Source organism: Zonotrichia albicollis, chromosome 3 (assembly GCF_047830755.1).
Source record: "Zonotrichia albicollis isolate bZonAlb1 chromosome 3, bZonAlb1.hap1, whole genome shotgun sequence".
Lineage (NCBI taxonomy): Eukaryota > Metazoa > Chordata > Aves > Passeriformes > Passerellidae > Zonotrichia > Zonotrichia albicollis.
This window is the reverse complement of record NC_133821.1, coordinates 115,534,463-115,542,076: the sequence shown is the minus strand read 5'-3', so window position 1 is coordinate 115,542,076 and position 7,614 is coordinate 115,534,463.

Genomic DNA, 7,614 nt, shown 5'->3' with positions numbered 1-7,614 from the left:
ATCAAATCATGCCCACTATAGGTAACGTTTACACATATACAAGGGAACAATGGATGGGAAAAATTTATTCTGTTTCAAGACTTAAATGACAGTTCTGTCTCCTTTCATGGTTATGCAAGATGCCTCTCTCCGGTGAAATGACCCAGAGTGGACACAGACAGCAGCTTACATTCCAGTGCTAGCTGTTATCTCCTTGAGAAAAGTTGCAATTGCAAAATCTATGGTTTGGTCTATTTATTTATTGTGGTATTTTTAGGGAGAAAACATTATTTCAAAGGAACAGAGAATGTTGTCTTTTCCTTAAAGCTATCAAATGTTGTGAAATGATTAGTAAAAAAATTCCTTGCCAGAATTGTTCACTGTCCAAAATGCATCACAACGACTAAATGTAAATGACAGATAGCTAGCTTGCATATAGATACGTGCTTAATTGCCTCCATCCCTCCTGTCTGAAGAATGCACTTAAGCATATGCTCATTTAAACACATATGCTTCGTTTCTGTTTAGGTCAACAGGAATTGAGCACGTGTTTAAACATAAGCAAATGCTGAAGTGCTCCTCTTGAATAGGGATGCTTTTCTGGGGCAAAGCCAGAAAATACTCTGGTGTAATATTTCTTCTTACCTTAGCCTGCCTCTTGCTCCAGCTGCACTGCTGGGGTGCTGCTTCTCCTCCTTCCCAAAAACCAGCTTCCCTTCCCTCCTCATCTCCCCCGGGGTGGTGTCAGACACCCACAGACCCCATCGTTCTGCCAGCTCAGCTTGTACAGTGGGGCTGGCAGGGCTGCCCGTGGGGGCCACAGGCGAGGGGCAGGGGCAGAGGTGTGTGCAGGAAAAGAAAGGAAGATGCACTGAGGAACGCACAGAGGTGTGTGCACGGACAGGAGGGCAGCTGCTCTGAGGAACGCACAGAGGTGTGCGCACTGATAGAAGGGAAGATGCACTGGGGAATGCACAGAGGTGTGTGCACCAACAGAAGGAAAGATGCACTGAGGAACGCACAGAGGTGTGTGCACGGACAGGAGGGCAGCTGCACTGAGGAAGGCACAGAGGTGTGTGCACGGACAGAGGGCAGCTGCACTGAGAACTGCACATTCTTCCCCGAGCAGGGCAAACATGGGCAGCGCTGAGAGGGCGAGAGAGGCCAGCAGCCCCTCGCTTGTGCCCAGCCTGCCGTCCCCCAGGTACAGGGACTGGGTGCTGTGGGTGTCTGACACCTGGGTGCTATGTGTGTCTGACATCTGGGTGCTGTGTGCGTCTGACATCGGGACGCTGCTCCCGCACGGCCCCAGGCCAGGCTAGCCCGTCCCTCTGCCTCCGGCAGGGCTGGCTGATCTCACATCGCCTGGCTGTAACTTTTGCCTGCATCCTGCCGCCTCCCCGCCCAGCCGTGCCTCGCTGCGAGCTGCGGCTGCTGCAGACGGAGCCTCTGCTCGCAGCTGGACGTGGGTGCCTCGCTGCCGACACCCGAGGCTGGGCTGCGGAGCCGCGTGGGTTCCCTGCAGGAGAAACACCAAATCTGATGGCAGTGCCGAAACCTTGCCGCAAAGCTCAGGGCGATGCGGGGCTCCGTCCCTGCTCTGCAGCAGGTGCTGCCCGGCCGGGTGGTGAGAGTCCCGCACACACACGGGAGTGCCAGAGAGAGCCCGCAGCTCTCTGCGCTCCTCGCAGCTGCACTTCGGAGCTGGATCTGTTGTGCCTTATCAGCTTAATTAAGATAAGGATATGGAGTTTATGCTGTATTTCCGTAAATGACAGGGCAGGGATATGAATGATTTATGTGGCATTAATTGTACTTGTGAAACTTATGTCTGTCGATATGCATTAATAAAACCATCGTTTGAATCCAAGTAAGGGAATGAAAGTACAAAGTTTTTTTTTTTTTTTTCCTCAACAACTTTCAAAAGTCTGCTGTTTGCAAAAACAACAAACATGCAATGGGCAAAAAGTTGGAAGGGTCAGAGTTTGGACCGCCTGGGCAATAATTAATAAAAACACATCCAAAGGCAACTTTAGGGAGTGAATTTGATTCAGTGAAAGAAGGCTGGCTCCTCTCCCTGCCCCGCAGGTAATGTGTTTGCCTGTGACGACAGCAGATTATTTGGTCTTTTTTTTTTTTTTTTTTTTTTTTTTCCTGCCACCGAACTAAAGAATGCATTGTGGGAAAACCGTCCTGACACATGACACTGTGCAAAGGAGGATCACAGCGTGAGGCAGCATCAAGGGGCTTACTTGGTCTTGATGCACTCTTGCACAGCATGGGGCTCCAGAGATGAGTGTCTCTTCCAACGAAAGCACTGGTGCAATTTGCACAACTCTCATGAGAGCGCACGGTGAAGCTGCTCTCAAAGCCCTCATGTAAACAGGGCCGGGGAAAGAAAAGGGGGAGTAAAAGAGCCTGCACCATGCACGGGAAAAAGCACAAAAGGAGATGGTTCAAAAGAGCCTGAGCTAAGGAGGAGGGGAGTTGTGAGGCTGGTGGGCATGGGGCGGGGAGGAGAAGGGGCAGAAAATTAAATCCAAATATTAGAAGCAGAAGGGAAAGTCTCGGTAAGGAAATGGAACAGTTAGCAGCAACACAGCAACGGGAGCGGTCCGGAGAAGCGGAGTGTGGGAAGACACTGGATGGCAATGCACAACTAGAGATTTAGCTTTCAAGGCAAAACCGCAGCTGAGATGCACTCTGAAGACTGTGCCTCAGATATGCAGCCCTTAAACTTCTTCAAAACCTCCTAAGTTCAGATAATAAGTTTGCATAAAGAGAGAGAGGGAGGGGAAGAGAAAAAATAAAGGCGGCTGTAAGTGCTCCTCACTAGCCTGTCTCTGAGCAACAGGCCCTCCTGTACTCACTCTCCCTTGTTGCTCCTGCTTATCATAATATGCCACTTTTGCGCATCAAATTTACATTTCAAAAAATGCTGTATCGCTGCTCTAAAATTAATTATTAATCTTTCATCAGTCCCTTCCATAGATACATTTTTAACTTTGATTTTGCTACCCGTTCGGGGGAGGGATGGGAGAAGGGGGTGGGGGAGAGAAGATCCTTTAATCTTGTCACTTTTCTGTGGGGTTCTCCTCTCGTGTGCTGCTACTTCCAGGCCTGCCTGTCCCCTAAGCACTCTGGAGGTACAACTTCAGTTCTTCTGCTCGCTCGGAGAAGAATCTTCCCACACTTTAGAGAGCATGAATATTTTCACCCCGCAGGATGCAAGGCAGAGAAGTGCCTGCTCCTCTTGTTTGACCTGCCATTTCAGCCTCATTGAGGTGAAGCTGTGCTGATAAATCGAGTACCCCAGGCTAAAGAGGTGGGTGGATTACATGCCCATGCAAAGGAAAGAGATCCATGTGGGGTTTATAGGGCCTTCCTAGAGTGCAGAATGACCTTATTCACCAATCAGCTCATCACTTGTAGGCAATGATCTGAACTTTAGTTATTTACGGTTCAAGGTAAGCAAGTACTGGAAATGAGGAAGGGGACATTTGCTCTTAGTTTGTTGAAGACTGAGTCCTTCTCCTGCTGGAAGTGTAAAAGAAAGAGGAGCCAAGAGGGAACAATGTGTGTCAGATGGATACTGGAGAGATGTGAGCTGCTGGCAAACTCACATTTGACCCACCCTGGTCTGGAGTTGTGGCAAATGCTATAACCTGTCTGAAGAAGGGGGAAAGGGTTCACAGAAGATGCAGTTATGATGAGATGCTTTTATAGGTTACAGAATAAACACATTCCTTTTTACCTCTACACTGTGAACATACTGATCAGTGGCTTCATAGCCAAATGCATGTGTGTAGGTGTCCCCACACACACAGACACACAGACACACAGACACACGTGTGCTTTTACTCACCCCTTCCCCCAAAAATGTGCCATCTGGACGTTCATGAAACTGAAGTGCTGTGTGTAGGCTGCTTCCTTGAGTTAAGGTGGAAAGTCGATGCACCCCATCATATTCACTGCCTCTTGTTCAAAAGGGACAAAAAACTATCACATTGGAAGACAGATGTCAGCACAACATGGCATCTAGTTACAGGCCAAATTGTCCCAGTTATAAACAACTATACTTTGCATTGCACTTTTTATTTTTCTACTCACACGTACAGTACAGAATGTGTACTCTTTTCAGAAGCTCCTGTGCTGTGAGCTGCTGGGTGTATGCATGGGTGAATGTCTCTCAGGGTGTTGGACTTAATCAGAGGTGAATTTGGATCAATAGACTATCACTTACTAGAAAATCAGATAAAGTATAGGGTGAAAAGAAAGCTAAAAATTCAGAGCAAAACACACTATGCTTGTTTTCCAGACCCACATCCCCTGCATGTTTCTTTCCTGGTAGTACTTGCCCAGATTATGAATTTATCCCTGTGGTCGTCACCTCCAGGCTGTGCCTAGGTTATGCAGCCCTCCCAGATAAAAATCTGCAGTGCCAACCAGCAGATCCACTTTGAAGGCTGCGTGCTGTAACACTTTCATCTGGGCTACACTTCACCAGTAATAAATTAGCATTCACACAGATGCAGCCAATAGCTCTCACAGCACACCTCTACATAAACATTATCCCCTCTGCCTTTCACAGTTGGAGAAACCCAGCCAGCAAAGTTGCTGGAGGTGAAGAGGGAGTCAGCAGCAGCTCTGGATCGAAACTGAAGCCTTGCTCAATCACACCTTTTTTCTCCATCTTCTAGACAGCATCTGAATACAGCTGCACATCTCCTCTATGTGATTTATTCTGTGTAATAACATGGATTTTTTTCAAAGCAGACTTTGATTTCAGTTTGTTGACACTAGTTCTGCATATATGTGTAATTATGTAGGATTATGAGTGTGCTACATAAGGCCCACTTTGTACATTATGCCTCTACAAACCACTGGAAATTAAGTGCTGTGATTCTCCTTGCAGATTCTCATTTGGGGGATGCAAAGTGAGAGCCAGTAACTGTAAACATAGCTCATGTTTCATAAAAATAAACAATGCTTGTGTGGATGTATGACAGATGTTACACCTTGTGGAAAGCATTGAATTCCTTTTAGCCAAGTAAAAAAAAGTGAGATCACATAGGCCTCAGAGTAAGTGTGGTTTCAGCAGGAATGCAACTCTTGCAAAAATCCACTACTGGCCTTGGGAAATGCCCTTTTTTATTCTCGTAAGAGCTGAAAAATGTTCACAGCCGAAAATGCTAAGGATTCTTCATTGTGCACAGTCTCCCCTCAATCAAAACACAGGCTCCATTTTCAGTGTTACCCTCTCTGCCTGCCCAGCCTGCCATCCTAGCTGACAAGCTGCATGTGTCAGAAGGACACAGAAAGAATTTTCTTCTTCTCAGAGCATTTTTTTTCCTTTTGAAATGTTACAGTTGTTGTTTTTTTATTTCATCTCAGATTCTTCTAAGAGTTAATACTGGGCAATTTTTTTCAATTGCTCCAGGAGATTCCCTTGATTGTTTTCTTTTCTTTGTTGCTTGGGACAGGTCTTTTCAGTAGAGTGGGGCCATAACAACATTTCCTGATGAACAAAAAGTATGGCTGGCATGAGCAGGAGAAATAAGGGAAGGCAGTAGGTCTTCAGCACTTGAGACATGAGTCTCCAGAGAAATCATAAGCAGATCAGAAGCATTTATCCCATATGTCATAGCTATGCAACACCACTCTCCCTAGCCATAAGTATGCCTGCTGGACCAGGACATCCTTATCCTTCCCCACCTGCATTCCCCTTCTTGCACCATGGGCCTGTGTAAAGACTTTTGGCCAGGGCTGCCTTCCCCCACCCACAGCTCTCCTCTCCAGAGTGTGCTGGAAAGAGACCATTTAGCTCCTTGCTCCTGCTCCTGTCCTTGCAGTGGGACAAGGATCCAATCCTGCAAGGGGCTTTTCTGTCCTGTGAGCTCACCGGTCTGTGGGCAGCCTCAGGTGAAGGAGGCACTGGCCCCGTGCTCCCAGAGGCTAGGCTCTGCTGGTGGCTGCTAGCCAGCCCCACACCTGCTGAGCAATGCTCATTCAGAGCTTGGGGTGTGGGGAGCTACCCACTGTTCACATCCGGGGAAAGGACAATTGCCCAGAGCTGGCTGCCTGAAGTACCAAAAGTGCTGCCCTCCTCAGTGTCCTGCTCCCTGGGGAGCTCAGCAGCTGCAGGGAGCCTGGTGGTGCCTGCAGCTGCAGCTCCAGGAGAGCAGGCAGTGAAAGTCAGCATCCTTCTGCAGCTTCTTGCTGTGTCACCCTCCCCATCCTTTATGACTCTCTCAGCTATGCTTCTCAGCACTGCTAATTACAAAGTGGAGCCATCACAAAAACCTTGGACTGAAATAGAGTGGAAGTCACAGCAGCAGGGTGTTTGAGGGCAGCTGACTTAGGAAGGGCAGAGGAACAGGGGCAAGCTCTTGGAAGCTGGAGTGCAAAACTGCAGGCATGTCATGCTTCCCAGACTACAGACATGCTGTCCCAGCCAAGTGTTTGCTCCCCAATGGACACTGGATATCTCACATGAAAGTCCAGCAAATTATCCAGGAGGTTTCTGCATGGAAATAATTTCAGTACAGCTGACACATTGCAAGCTCACGTCCTAGCTGGTAAGGTCAGCATCCTCTTTGGCTCACACACTTGCCAAGCTATTTGTAAAGGTGGGCCCATACACTGAGGTTAAAAGGATGCATTAATTAGAGGACCAAATCTTAAAGCCTGGGGACAAAAGAGCATTGTCAAACTCACATGCCCCCTTTGGTGCAATCAGCCTTGGCAAATGACATCCAATTGGATTTAAAGGGATCCAGAAGTGCAGACAAATTCCTTGCATCTAACTCTCCTTCCAGGCTTGGGAATAAGGTCATTATTGCAGGGCAGCAGCACTGGAAAAGGCCTATGGTCTTTGTCCTCTTCCTATAAGCATCTTTTGGATCAAAGTTGGTTTTCTGGTTTTTTTTTTCCCTCTATGGAGAAGTAGGAAGAGCAAATGTTCCTTAATTTTGAAATTCTTACCAGTGAGAGAGTTTGGATGGTTGGAGAAAAAGCATCAAAGATATTTCACATCTGTACATCCCAAAGAAGTGAAAGTTGATCTCTCTGCATCCCACTCCTCTCCCAGTTTGTACCATGCTGCAGAAAATGCTGCAATGAGTCCAATAGTTGGGAACGCTTCCCTGAGTGTTGTGGAGCTTCTGCAGACTGCCTCCCCTCCACAGGGACTGTCTGCCTGTGTTTGGTCCTGTGAGTGCCCCACAGGGCTGCAGCCCGCAGAGCACCTTGGGGTGGCAGGGACTGCCTCTGGCTCTGAGTGGAGCTGACAGAGCAGTGGCCACAGGAGTGCTCTGTTCTGGCCCATCTTGCTGCAGGAGACACGATGGGGTGATGAAGGATCTGCAAAACTCCTCCAACTCACCTGGCATTGGGGTTATAGTGTTAGACAAGATGCATTTTTATTTTGTTGCGACTGATGATTTGTCTGGTAAAAACTCCCTCTTTTTTAAAAATACACTTTATAATATATTAAAATATTCTCCAATGAAGAAAAGAATTTGAGAGTTGAAGAAAACTATCAGAGCATGTGAAGTAAAACATTTAATATTTATTTGGTGAAATGAACCAAAATGAGGAAGGGGGCAGAACAGAATAAGAGGGAGAAGGGAAAGA